Genomic DNA, 13,775 nt, shown 5'->3' with positions numbered 1-13,775 from the left:
ATACTAAATTTCTATGACCATATTCGAAATTTATCTCATATTAACCTATTTTCACCTAAATCCGAATTTAATAATGAAAAATCCATTTTTCGAGCATAAGAAGTCCAAAAATTATGAAAATTTACAAGTTATCTCAAAATAATGTATGTGACAACATATCCAAAAATCACTGGAAAATTCGAAGTATAGCTAATTTTAGACCGAAAATGACATTTTTACTCATAAAATCACATTTAAATGCCATTATTGTATAATATGAACAACAAAAATCCGTAAATTTAACCAAAATATCCTAAAACATTTTAGGACCAAAAATTTTAATATGCATGAATTAATTTCGTGATATATCATAATAACACAAATTTTATAAGTTTTATATGTTAATCTTTATAACTCGGAAAAACTTTTAACCGATTTGCATGCAAACAACCATGGCTCTGATACCAATTGAAGGAAAAGTAGATCTATATACTTACATATTCATATATGTTTTAATTTAATTTGTCATAAAATTAATGATTGATCTTATGCATGCAAACATTAAAACAAAATAAGGAAGAAACATTGTTCTTACATTGTGATTTTCGGTTTAATGGGCACAAGAGAGATCACCTTTCTCTCTTGTTCTTGAGCTTTCCCTTTTGGATGAACTAAGACCCAAGTGTAGGATCTCTCCCAAGGATTTATACCCAAAGCTTACTCTTAATTAAAATTAATACTATGAATACTAGATAATATTAATTTTGTAGAAAATTGACCCAAAAATATTATGGAACACTTAATATTTTCGGTTTTGGGAGGAGGAAGAATGGGAGCTTTTTATCTCTCTAAAACTCAAAGAATTAGAATAATGAAGAATGAATTAATCACACAAAACATTTTGTGTATATTAGATAAAATAAGAGGAAAAACCAAATGGTTTTTCCTCTCTCAAAAACTGGGTGGAGTAGGGGGTGGAGGGAGCCAATACATGCACTTGTTTATCTTCACAAGGTAAACTAGGATTGCATGGCTACTAAAGCAAGTAATCATCATGCCTTCCACTAATACAATCAACATAATATTAGCTTAATACTCCTCCAATTTTCGGCACATTGGATAATATGGATTCCATATTATTTTTTTTTGTCAATTGTCAATATGTCACATGTCATATGTTGCATAAATTTGTTGTGCATTTTTAACATATTAAAAATCAACGTATTATTAAAAATACGTCACATACAAAAATCGACTTAGTAATTCATAATTACTTGTACCAAAATATTTTACCAATTTATAAATCACAACAATTTGTATTTATAATAATTCATTCAAATTTAATTGTTTCTTTAAACAATAATTTCATCTGAGTAATGATACAATTCAATTACTCAGACCGTATCTCATTTAATCAAATTTCAATGTGATACGTAAATTTTACTTCCAAAATCGTCCGTCAATTTTCAAGTAATTTAATTAACTCGTAACGTTATACGATTAATTAAATGATCAATTAAGAGTGTTGCTCTATAGGTATGACCTAGGGGTCAATCGATCACCACCGTCGCACGAAGAAGTAATGTCAAACTCTAGTCAGCCAATCATTACCGATATATGTTGACCAGTTGACAGTAAAAATTACTTCCCAATTGTATTCTTTATAATGAGATTTAAACATGTGATCATCATGATCAACAGTCGTGATCGCATTATTGTCGGAGGACACATAATCCAACAATTACTTCTTGCAACAAAACATTCATCATGGCATTCAAACTTAGAAATTGAAATAAATGAAAGATTAGAGAGTATAGAGTCAATACAATGATAAAGTTGAAGACTTGAAACGGATTACACCAAGGAAGGAAGGATTTAGCCTTCCATAGTCTTCAAAAACCCAAAATAACAAGGAAAGGTTACAACTTGAATGAAAAAGTCTTCTAAATTATTACAAGATTAAAACCCTAAATGATGAGATTCGATGAGATGATATGATGTTGTATGATGTTCTTGAGGTCTTCCAATCTTGGGTATATATATGGCTTCACGGAAACCTAAAAAATCCTCACTTAAGAAGCCCAAATGCGGAATAGAAAGCCCCGTAAAACAGAGCTGTGCAGGCTGCGCCAAATTAACTATTGCTTGCGCAATCGGGCGCAGCTGCGCACTTTATTTGCGCAGCCTGCGCCTAAGCTCATATTTGGAATTACAGCGCGTATTTGCGCAGGCTGCACACAATTGCGCAGGCTGCGCTTCAGACTGACATCAGCATTTTTCGAAGGCCATATCTCCCTCGTTTTTGGGACAAACGAGGCGGGTGACCTACCGTTGGAAAGCTAAGATCACAAGCTTTTACCTCCAATTGGCCTTGCATCGATACGAGCTCTAGAACTCGAGATATATCTATTTGAAGTTGACCCTTGTGAAACTGAGTTTTCAATTCTTCATTTTGGCTCTTGTTTGTCTATGCCAAGGCATCAAATCTTCCATTAGCTTACTTTTCTTGACTTTGCACTTATTCCATTGGCTTACCTTTGCGTCTCCTCCTTCACCTTGGTAAGTTATAAGCTAAGACTCTAAAATTACAACCAAAAGTGTAAACCGGTATATTACAACAATTCCAACTAAAACACGGTATCAAGCATGTTTATTGTGATAACACTAACCTATTGACTCGTTACAATTTGACACTATCACAGGGATGGCGAAAAACTCTAAATTCAGAGAGCTGGTGTTATCACAGTTTGACAAAGATGATGAAATCTTAATTGTGAAACTTTCTTCTTCTCTCTCTCGCGCTTGCTCTCGTCTCTCTTGTTTTTTTTATTCTAATCAATTAAGGATTTCATAAACCAATGTCCATGAATTGATTATGTCTTCTACAAACAGGGTTGTCAGAGCGGGAAGATATCGCTCATGGCTGCCAATGATCTTCTGTCCGCTTTTAGTATAACCTCCCGCCCGTTTTGTCTTTCTATTGTAATTGTTACTATAGCTTATGGGACTCCTAATGAGTTTATGACTTAATGCGACAGGGTTATACCGGCATCATGAACATTGCAGGTGGTTTTGATGCTTAGGTACAGAGTCAGTTACCAGCACAACTTAGATTATACAGCTTTGATGCGTGTCTTTTATATAAGGTTTTTACCTCATTTTTACACGCATTTCTGTACTTTTTATGTAGCATCTAGCTACAAATGCCCCGAATATTCTACTTTGGTTCGTTTTATGTAATTTGCAGGAATTGACCAAAGAGGAGCTAAATCGAGCCTTAATCCGTCCCATTTGCATGCATTTATGGAGAATGAGGAGCCGGAGTTTGGAATTCTAACACTTGGAAGACGCGTGAGCTGGATTCGGGAAGTGCTTCAAGGTCTAACGTGCTTAAACAGCTCGATCGAGTAGATTTTATGCTCGATCGAATGCTTTATATGCCTAAGGATGCTCGATCGACCAATCCGAGTATACAAAAGAGGAGACAAAGCAAGGAGTGCTCGATCGAGTAGTTTATTTCTACTCGATCGAGAGGATTGACGTATAGTTGCTCGATCGAGTGGTTTATTACCACTCGATCGAATGGTTTGTCCTTCTAAAGATTTTTTCCGCCTAATTATCTAATGGGCTTTTGTAATTAGTCCATAGATTAGGTTTAGGATGGAATTTTTCGTATAAGACCGAAAGAGTGAACAACGTAACTCGGGTCTTCGATCTGTTCACTTTTACTCTATCACTGGTTAATGTTCTTTGGATTTTACCCTTCCTTTACTCTTTGGCTACTCATATTTGGATTTTTATTGGTATTATCAATCTCTTTTAATCTCTTAATTTTTAATCATTTGCTTTAATTCCTTCTTCCCTTTTATTGTTATAATTATTGCTTTAACTCATTCCTTATTAGTTTATTATCATGTCTAGTTTCAATTATTTATTTGTTGTTATTGTTAATTCGATGATAATGAGTAGCTAATTTTCTTCTGCTAAGGCTATAGGGGATCCATAATTATGAGGGAATAGTAATCGATTTATTGGGTTAATCTTTGGTATAATATTCGTTGTTAATTCTTTGCATTTATCTGTATCTATTTAATTGAGTCGACGCAATTAGACATTTATATCTTAGTGACCCTTGACCTGGACCGAAAGGTTGGAAAAGGCGAGACTAGTAGCGAACAATAGGGTATTGTAGTTAGGGCGAAAGCTAAGCTATTTACGCTTTAGGGCGAATTGAGACCGAAAGGAGATATTTTTGCTCCTTAGATCGTATTTGCATTGACCCGAGACCTAGATTACTTGACCGAATGATTATGGTGAACCGTCTGTCTTAGCTGTTTTTCTCTCCTTGGTTAATCTTTATTCTCTTATTTTCTCTTCCTTACCTTCTTATTAGTTTAGAATATCACGATTAAAAACCCCCCCAATTTGGTTACCTTGACGAACTTAGATTAAGCTGACAATTTCCTACCTCTCTGTGGATTCGACCCGACTTCCCTAGCTATATTAGTTAGAGCCAGTTGGTATTTTTGACAGGTACGCGATAGCCGTGTCAAATTTTAGCGCCGTTGCCGGGGAGGTGGCGCAATTTTTGTTGCTTTAATTAAGTTTGTCTCTCGTCTCAAGGAATTTATTCCTTGAGGCTGATCTTATTTCTGCAAAGTTTTGATAAGTTTTGCAGGTTGTTCGTTGCTTTGTAAGTCTATTTGCCAGAATGTCTAAATTACAGGTTTGTTCGATTACTGAACATATAGAGCCATGTGGTAGATGTGGCATGGAAGGGCATGACCCTATTGGATGCCTGACAAGTAAAGAGCACGTCCTTGCTTATCAGAAATACAAGCAAGGATTTCCTTTTTCTCAGTTATATGAAGAAATAAAGAACGTCTCTGCTCTTTCTACGCCAGCGCCGCAGCCAGTTTCTCCTCCTGCAAATGAGGAAATTGCCGAATTGAAATCTTTTATGTTGAGCATATCACAACAATTTGATGAGAAGTGCAACAGGAAAGAAGCAGTCATAGCGGAATTAAGAGAACAAGTCGCGCAGTTAACACTCGCGAGTGACCAAGCCAAGCTTCTATCGACATGCAATCCAACCAATGCAACGAACCTCCTAGTTGGCCTTACTCATGAAGAGCCAAAGGAACCGGAAGATGGGGTTCTGATAGCTGAAGATGCCCCGGAGGATGATATGGATGAGTTTTTAGCCGAAATACTTGCTGCGTGTAATCAAGACACTCGATCGAGTGATCTATCTACTCGATCAAGTGAATCAATTCATCCCATCACTCGATCGAGTGAAAATACTGGTCGGTCGAGTAGTGCAGAAATTGAAGATGGTCGATCGAGTGATATTCTTACTCGATCGACTGAATCTGCTGAAGAAATCACTCGATCGAGTGATAAAAACGCTCGATCGAGTAAATCAGAAAAGGACATTACTTAATCGAGTAAGGAGAATGGTCGATCGAGTATATTGCAATGTGAAACCACTCGATCGAGTGGTAATTGTGCTCGATCGAGTACCAGAAGTGGCGGAGATCCTATTTTACTATCCAATTCCGCTACCGTGTCATCTTCCCCTACTGTGGAGGTGTCACGCATTGATAAAGGTAAAGAGAAAGTTGCGGGTCCACTCATTGCTACCAGAGTGCCCTTCCCAGGTCGTCTGAAGGACGCAAAGATCGAGCGACAGTATGGTAAGTTTGTGGACGTTGTGAAGAACCTCCAGTAACTGTCCCTTTTTCCGAACTTGTTACTCGGTACCTACTTACGCTAAGTTTATGAAAGATATTGTGACGCGTAAGAGAAATTTAAGTGAATTTGAGACGATTTCATTTATGGAAGAGTCTAGTAATTTGCTTTTAAATAAGGGTCCACCTAAAATGAAAGACCCAGGTAGCTTTTATATTACCTGTATTATAGGCAACTTGGTCATTGATCAGGCTCTTTGTGATTTAGGAGCCAGTGTTAGCGTCATGCCCCTTTCGTCATCGCAAGAAATCGAACATGAGTCATTTTAAAGTGACTAACATTACCCTACGGATGGTGATAGATGCGTTAGGAAGCCCTTAGGTGTCTTAGAGGACGTGCTCGTGAAAATAGGCAAGCTCTTTATTCCAGTAGATTTCATTGTTTTAGATATAGATGAGGACACAGGACCCCAATTATCTTAGGAAGACCTTTCCTTTGTACAAATTTGGGTCATTATTGATGTCGACAAGGGCGTTTGACTCTTGCAGTTGGGAATGACGCGATCACTTTCAGTCTGTCTAGTACTTTGGCTCGGCCAATGATAGAGGATACTTGTTATTCGGTTGATATTATTGACGAGTCTATTTATGATTTCTGGTCGGGTTCTTTTATGAAGGACCCACTAGAAGCTCTTATGTTTTTTGATGAGTGTGCAGATAGCCCAAACGACGATGACGCTGCGTTGGATTTTCTTGTTGATGATTTAGATGAGCATGTGGGAGAGCAAGTGGAACAAATGATTAGCACTCTCTGCTCCATTGAAGTAAAGGTGCCGGAACGTAAGCCCCTCCCTTCTCATCTTAAATATGTCTTTTTAGATGGTACTGAGCAATTTCCAGTCATTGTTAGCGCTAAGCTTGATAATGATCAGCTGACCTCTTTGTTAGCTGTAATTAAGAAAAACAGGAAAGCACTGGGTTATTCACTGGACGATATCAAGGGGATTAGTCCCAATATCTGTATGCACGGGATAGAGCTAGAGGAAGATCACAAACCTTGCAGACAGGGTCAGCGCCGGCTGAACCAGAAGATGCAGGATGTAGTGATGGCTGAGGTAATGAAGCTGCTAGACGCAGGTATTATTTTATTCTGTTGGCAATTCTAAATGGGTGAGTCCAATACAGGTGGTCCCGAAGAAAGGAGGGACAACTGTAGTTAAGAATGATAAAGATGAATTAATACCTACTCGAGTAGTGACTGGTTGGCGGATGTGTATAGATTACAGACAGCTTAATGCCGCCACCACGAAAGATCACTTTCCCCTTCCTTTTATTGATCAAATGGTAGAAAGGTTAGCTTCTCATAAATTTTTCTGCTATTTAGACGGGTATTCCGGGTTCTTTCAGATCCCTATTCACCCAAACGATCAAGCTAAGACTACATTTACTTATCCTCAGGGCGTTTTTGCTTATCGCAGGATGCCTTTTAGTTTGTGTAATGCCCCTGCCACCTTTCAAAGGTGCATGATAGGGATATTTTTAGAGTATATTGAGTCTATTATGGAAGTTTTCATGGACGATTTCAGTGTTTATGGAAGTGATTTTTCTAACTGTCTGTCTAACCTTGAGAAAGTGTTGCAGCGCTGTATTGAGGTTAATCTTGTCTTTGAATCGGGAGAAGTGCCACTTTATGGTCAACGAGGGAGTTGTCTTAGGGCACTTAGTTTCTGATAGGGGAATAGAGGTTGATAAAGCAAAGGTGGAAGTGATTCAGCAATTACCGCCTCCTGTTAATGTTAAGGGGGTGAGGAGTTTCCTTGGTCACGCCGGCTTTTATCGCCGGTTTATGAAGGACTTCTCAAAAATTGCTAAACCACTTACACATTTGATACTTAAGGATGCCCCTTTTGTTTTTACTGATGAGTGTCTTTCTGCTTTTAACAGGTTAAAGCAGGCTTTAGTCTCTGCGCCGATCATGACCTCCCGATCGGGACTTGCCGTTTGAGATAATGTGTGATGCCGGTGACTATGCGGGAGCGGTCTTTGGGCCAAAGGAAGGACAACGCTTTGAACGCGATCTATTATGCGAGCCGAACTTTGGATGAGGCTCAAGTGAAGTACACTATCACTGAGAAAGAGCTGCTAGCTGTAGTTTATGCCTTAGAGAAGTTTCGTACTTATTTAGTTGGGTCGAAGTTCTGTTTTTTTGACCATGCAGCTTTGAGGCATCTCCTTGCTAAGAAGGAGGCTAAACCACGGCTATTGAGATGGATACTCCTTCTTCAGGAGTTTGATTTGCAGATTAAGGATAAGAAAGGAGCTGAGAACGTTGTAGCTGATCACTTGTCGCGACTGATGCGACAAGAAGGGGAAGATTCTCTACCTATTGATGATTCTTTTCCTGACGATACTTTAATTGCTCTTATATCATCTATTGTTGACCAAGAACCTTGGTATGCAGATATAGCTAACTTCGTTGTCAGTGGCAAGCTACCGCCTGACCTTTCTCATCGCCAGAGGAAGCGTTTTCTGTATAACGCTAAGCAGTATTTCTGGGATGATCCTTATTTGTTTAAGGAATGTGCAGACGGTCTCTATAGACGGTGTATTCTGCAGTGGGAGGCCAAAGTAGTCCTGGAAGGCTGTCACTCCTCTTCCTATGGTGGTCACCACGGTCCATCGCGTACCGTGGCTAAGGTACTTCAGTCTGGTTTTTTACGGCCCTCTTTGTTTCTTTGATGTTAAGTCTTTTGTTTCAGCTTGTGATGCTTGCCAACGATCATGGAACATTTCAAAGAGACATGAGATGCCACAAAACGGCATCTTAGAGGTTGAGGTTTTAGATGTCTGGGGCATTGATTTCCAAGGACCATTCCCGTCTAGTAAAGGTAACAGGTACATCTTAGTGGCTGTAGATTATGTGTCCAAATGGGTTGAGGCAATTGCTTCACCCCATTGTGATGCCAAGACCATGATAAAAATGTTCAAAAAGGTCATATTTCCCCGATTTGGTGTCCCTAGGGTCGTCATTAGTGATGGGGGAATGCACTTTAAGGAAAAGAAACTAACTTCTATTCTGTCTAAAGTTGGTGTCCAACACCAGCGTGGTTTGGGGTATCATCCCCAAACTAGTGGTCAGGTTGAGGTCTCTAACCGCGAGTTGAAAGAGATCTTGTCTAACGTAGTTTCTAAATCACGGAAGGACTGGAGTCTTAAGTTAGAGGATACATTATGGGCCTATAGAACTGCCTTTAAGGCACCAATTGGTGCATCACCTTATAGGTTAGTTTATGGGAAATCATGTCACTTACCTGTTGAATTGGAATGTAAGGCTTGGTGGGAAATTCGTGAGCTTAACTTTGATTCTAAGTTGTGTGGTCAGAATCGTCTTTTGCAGCTAGATGAGTTGGAAGAGTTTAGGCTTAATGCCTATGATAGCTCGCGCATTTACAAAGAAAAGACGAAGAGATGGCATGACAAGAGAATTCTACCTCGGGAGTTCCATGTTGGGCAAAAGATCTTTCTTTGTTTAATGCCCGTTTGAGATTGTTTTTCTGGCAAGTCAAGCGGCGGAGTGGTCCTTATACGGTGACAGCTGTTACCAAATTTGGATCCGTGGAGCTCGAAGATGCCGAGGGTCATAGGTTTAAAGTGAATGGCCAATATGTGAAGCATTACCACGAGGCAAATAAAGCAGACAATCGTGTCGAAGTCCTGTACTTTGACGAGCTAGACGCGCCAGTTAATTGATACCAGAAAGGTCGTGCGGGACCTCATAAACCAGCGCTCTCCGGGAGGCAGCCCGGACTGTTTTATTGAACTTTTGTTGAACTTTTTGTTTTTCTTTAGCTTTTTGTTGAACTTTAGACGCTTTCTTACGAACTCTTTATGCTTCTCTTGCTTTGAAATGCGTGTTTTGCAGGTTACTTCACTCGATCGAGTAGTTTACTGCTCGATCGAGCACTTTTTGGGGTAATTTTCACTCGATCGGGTGATATTCTTAATCGATCGACCAAAGCAGAAATCACGTTTACTCGATCGAGTAGTTTTTTACTCGATCGAGGACTTCCATCCACCAGTTTACTCGATCGAGCTATTCCAAGTTGCTCGATCGAGCAGTTTCGTCTTCCAGCGGCTGTTTTACGTCTATTGAGCTACTGCTTGACTTTCTTTGACCTCCCATGTTCATGGTCGGTTTGGGGAGGTCCCTCTTTATGACGTTTTGTAAGTTTTCCGACTCCACTTCTTCTTTTCCCTTTAGTTTGCATTTCTTTCCCTATTTTTGGTACAATGAGGGCATTGTACGGTTTGGTTTGGGGAGGCATGCATCCATATCTATGTTTGTCTGCATGTTTTCTTGCATTTTCGCTTGCACGTTTAATTATTTTCGCATGCGTTGTTGTTTTAATTAATTCAAAAAAAATCAAATCATAAAAATTCAAAAATTTAGAAAAAACTCCAAAAATTCAAAAAAAAAATTTCACGTTTAATTTGAGTCGGAACGTTTGAACTCTGACGCTACAGTGAATCTTTACTTGAGCCTTGCATATTCTTGACATTTAGTTGGCATGATTATGTGCATGATCTACGAGTTTTTGTTTCTCTCTTATCTGAACGAATAGACTTGATTCATCATATTGGCAAGCTACATTACATTCTGAGGTTAGAGCTTTATAAACTGGTGATATTCATGACCAGTTTCATTTAGGATGTGAGTAGTACTCTCTTTAAGGCATGTAACATCAATTTGCATAAGCATGAGTCTAGTCTTCTTAATACCTTTATGTATTCGGTCTGTGGATGGTGACACATGTTAGGAGAGGCAGTTCCCTTTATTTCATTCTACCCATGAGCCCCACATAGCCAAATTGCCTTTTTTGTCCTATTAACTACTTTCTATAATACTTCCTACCCTAGCCGAGCTAGTGACGAGTAGTTGTTGGAATGTTTTATCGCAATTTGGTTATTCTATCTGATTTCAGAAGATGGTGAAGAACTGAAGGGAATGAAAGAAAAAGAATTGTTGGATGAAAAAAAAATGGAACGAAAAAGAAAAAAAAGGGAGAATGAAAAAGAAAAAAAACGAAATAAGAAAAGAAGAAAAAGAAAGAAAAATCATATGGATAAGGAAAAAATTGTATAATGATTTTCACTCCCATGTTCTATCTATACTTTATGGGGAGTTGACAAGTATTGGTGTTTAGTGAGTTTAGTGCATGGAATTTGCACTGTTTTATTTTTTTATATTGAGTATGAAGATGAGATGCAGTTATATTTAGATTCGTTGTTACTAGCCTGGCTATTAACCCCACATATCCAATTCATTTTAGCCCCTTCTTACCCATTACCTGACTTACCCAAATGTAAGTCCTCGGCATGTGTCTTGGTCACTAGTATGGTTGGAATGCATATGTATGGTTGTAGAGACTTTATTCATGTTAACTGCATGCATGTTCTTATAGGTCGAGTTAGGTGAGTGTCTTTACTTCTGTCTATCTTTCACATATATACTCACCTTGTGCCTAATTTTTGAGTGACGAGCGACACGTGAGAGTCCGATATCTTTTGAATCTTGCAAGGTCGACGGTTCAGTAAGTTTGAAACATTGATTCAACTCGTTTGCACTTTTCTTTTGCCACTTTATCAGCCGTTGCATTAAATTGGTTTTAGTGGGTGATTTGTAGCTGATGCGTTGGTCCCGTTCCACTGTTTATTCTTAGTTGCATTCATTTTTGCTTGGGGACAAGCAAAGGTTTGGTTTGGGGAGATTTAATGCGTGTCTTTTATATAAGGTTTTTACCTCATTTTTACACGCATTTCTGTACTTTTTATGTAGCATCTAGCTACAAATTCCCCGAATATTCTACTTTGGTTTGTTTTATGTAATTTGCAGAAATTGAACAAAGAGGAGCTAAATCGAGCCTTAATCCGTCCCATTTGCATGCATTTATGGAGAATGAGGAGCCGGAGTTTGGAATTCTAACACTTGGAAGACGCGTGAGCTGGATTCGGGAAGTGCTTCAAGGTCTAACGTGCTTAAACAGCTCGATCGAGTAGATTTTATGCTCGATCGAATGCTTTATATGCCTAAGGATGCTCGATCGACCAATCCGAGTATACAAAAGAGGAGACAAAGCAAGGAGTGCTCGATCGAGTAGTTTATTTCTACTCGATCGAGAGGATTGACGTATAGTTGCTCGATCGAGTGGTTTATTACCACTCGATCGAATGGTTTGTCCTTCTAAAGATTTTTTCCGCCTAATTATCTTATGGCCTTTTGTAATTAGTCCATAGATTAGGTTTAGGATGGAATTTTTCTTATAAGACTGAAGGAGTGAACAACGTAACTCGGGTCTTCGATCTGTTCACTTTTACTCTATCACTGGTTAATGTTCTTTGGATTTTACCCTTCCTTTACTCTTTGGCTACTCAGATTTGGATTTTTATTGGTATTATCAATCTCTTTTAATCTCTTAATTTTTAATCATTTGCTTTAATTCCTTCTTCCCTTTTATTGTTATCATAATTGCTTTAACTAATTCCTTATTAGTTTATTATCATGTCTAGTTTCAATTATTTATTTGTTGTTATTGTTAATTCGATGATAATGAGTAGCTAATTTTCTTCTGCTAAGGCTATAGGGGATCCATAATTATGAGGGAATAGTAATCGATTTATTGGGTTAATCTTTGGTATAATCTTCGTTGTTAATTCTTCGCATTTATCCAGATCATTTAATTGAGTCAACGCAATTAGACATTTATATCTTAGTGACCCTTGACCTGGACCGAAAGGTTGGAAAAGGCGAGACTAGTAGCGAACAATAGGGTATTGTAGTTAGGGCAAAAGCTAAGCTATTTACGCTTTAGGGCGAATTGAGACCGAAAGGAGATATTCACCGCTCCTTAGATCGTATTTGCATTGACCTGAGACCTAGATTACTTGACCGAATGATTATGGTGAACCGTCTGTCTTAGCTGTTTTTCTCTCCTTGGTTAATCTTTATTCTCTTATTTTCTCTTCCTTACCTTCTTATTAGTTTAGAATATCACGATTAAACCCCCCCCCCCCCCAATTTGGTTACCTTGACGAACTTAGATTAAGCTGACAATTTCCTACCTCTCTGTGGATTCGACCCGACTTCCCTAGCTATATTAGTTAGAGCCAGTTGGTATTTTTGACAGGTACGCGATAGCCGTGTCAAGCTTCATATCATCAGATAAGCGATGAGAAAGCCTAGTTTCTTGATAAGTGCAAATTAGTAGGCATTCCCAAATTTGTACAATAGTATGTAAATATCTCACTAGCAATTAAGTTGTTCAATAATCATTTCCGAACACTTGAACTGCATCTGGTGTGACCTCAAAGGTTGTTGCTTTTCAGTTTTCATGGTATGGGTATTGAGTAGTGATATTGACAAGCAAACACAAACATCGTAGCTCAAATATGAGTATAAAACTTGTAGGCATTAAAATTTATTTTAAGTGTCGAAAATAACGTAAATTAATTAAGTTGAGTCAATAATAAATAAATTAATAAATTTAATTATTTTTCCCTTTTAAATAATATTCGGGTCATTCTGAGTTATTCGGATCCAAACATAAGTCAATTTGGGCTAATTTCGCAAATAAGCTCGATAAATGGGCCCGCGCCGGAAGCGCAAGAAAGCCCAAACTTTCTCTATAAATAGAGCGAACTTCATTCATTTTAAGGATAGAAAAACTCGAAGAAAAAGAAGAAAAGAAAAGCTCTGAAATTCTCTCTAAAAAAACTCGTGAAATTCATCGTAAGCAGTCAACAAACACAGCAAGTTCGTGCCGCTTGCGCAAGAAAACTCAAACACTCAAACTCAAATATTCAAAAATTCAAAAATTCAAGATGTAACACCTCCATTTATTTAGGAGCCTTTAGCAAGACATTCCCAAATAAAAAGGACTGACACCATCTCGGTTGCCCGAGGTAGTGAATAACAAAGTAAAGCAAACCAAAATACTTTATGTAAAATTTAGCGATTAAAGGTTTTATTACAAATTAACAACCAGAATAAATTAAACTTCTAATAATACAATTTACTACGCAGCGGAAACAAACAAACTGAATATAATA

The 13,775-nt window shown here is 38.2% G+C and overlaps 1 long non-coding RNA gene across 1 annotated transcript; it reads left to right on the top strand.

The window, feature by feature from the left end:
- The first annotated feature begins 1,575 nt into the window (after window positions 1-1,575).
- LOC141626826 (uncharacterized) lies at window positions 1,576-3,619 on the top strand. Its single transcript, XR_012536415.1, has 3 exons — window positions 1,576-2,752; window positions 2,872-2,929; window positions 3,018-3,619. It is a non-coding gene; the product is annotated as an uncharacterized LOC141626826 (long non-coding RNA).
- Window positions 3,620-13,775: the final 10,156 nt, after the last annotated feature.

The sequence above is a fragment of the Silene latifolia genome, chromosome Y, assembly GCF_048544455.1.
Source record: "Silene latifolia isolate original U9 population chromosome Y, ASM4854445v1, whole genome shotgun sequence".
Classification (NCBI taxonomy): Eukaryota; Viridiplantae; Streptophyta; class Magnoliopsida; order Caryophyllales; family Caryophyllaceae; genus Silene; species Silene latifolia.
This window is presented reverse-complemented; position numbering and strand designations above follow the sequence as displayed.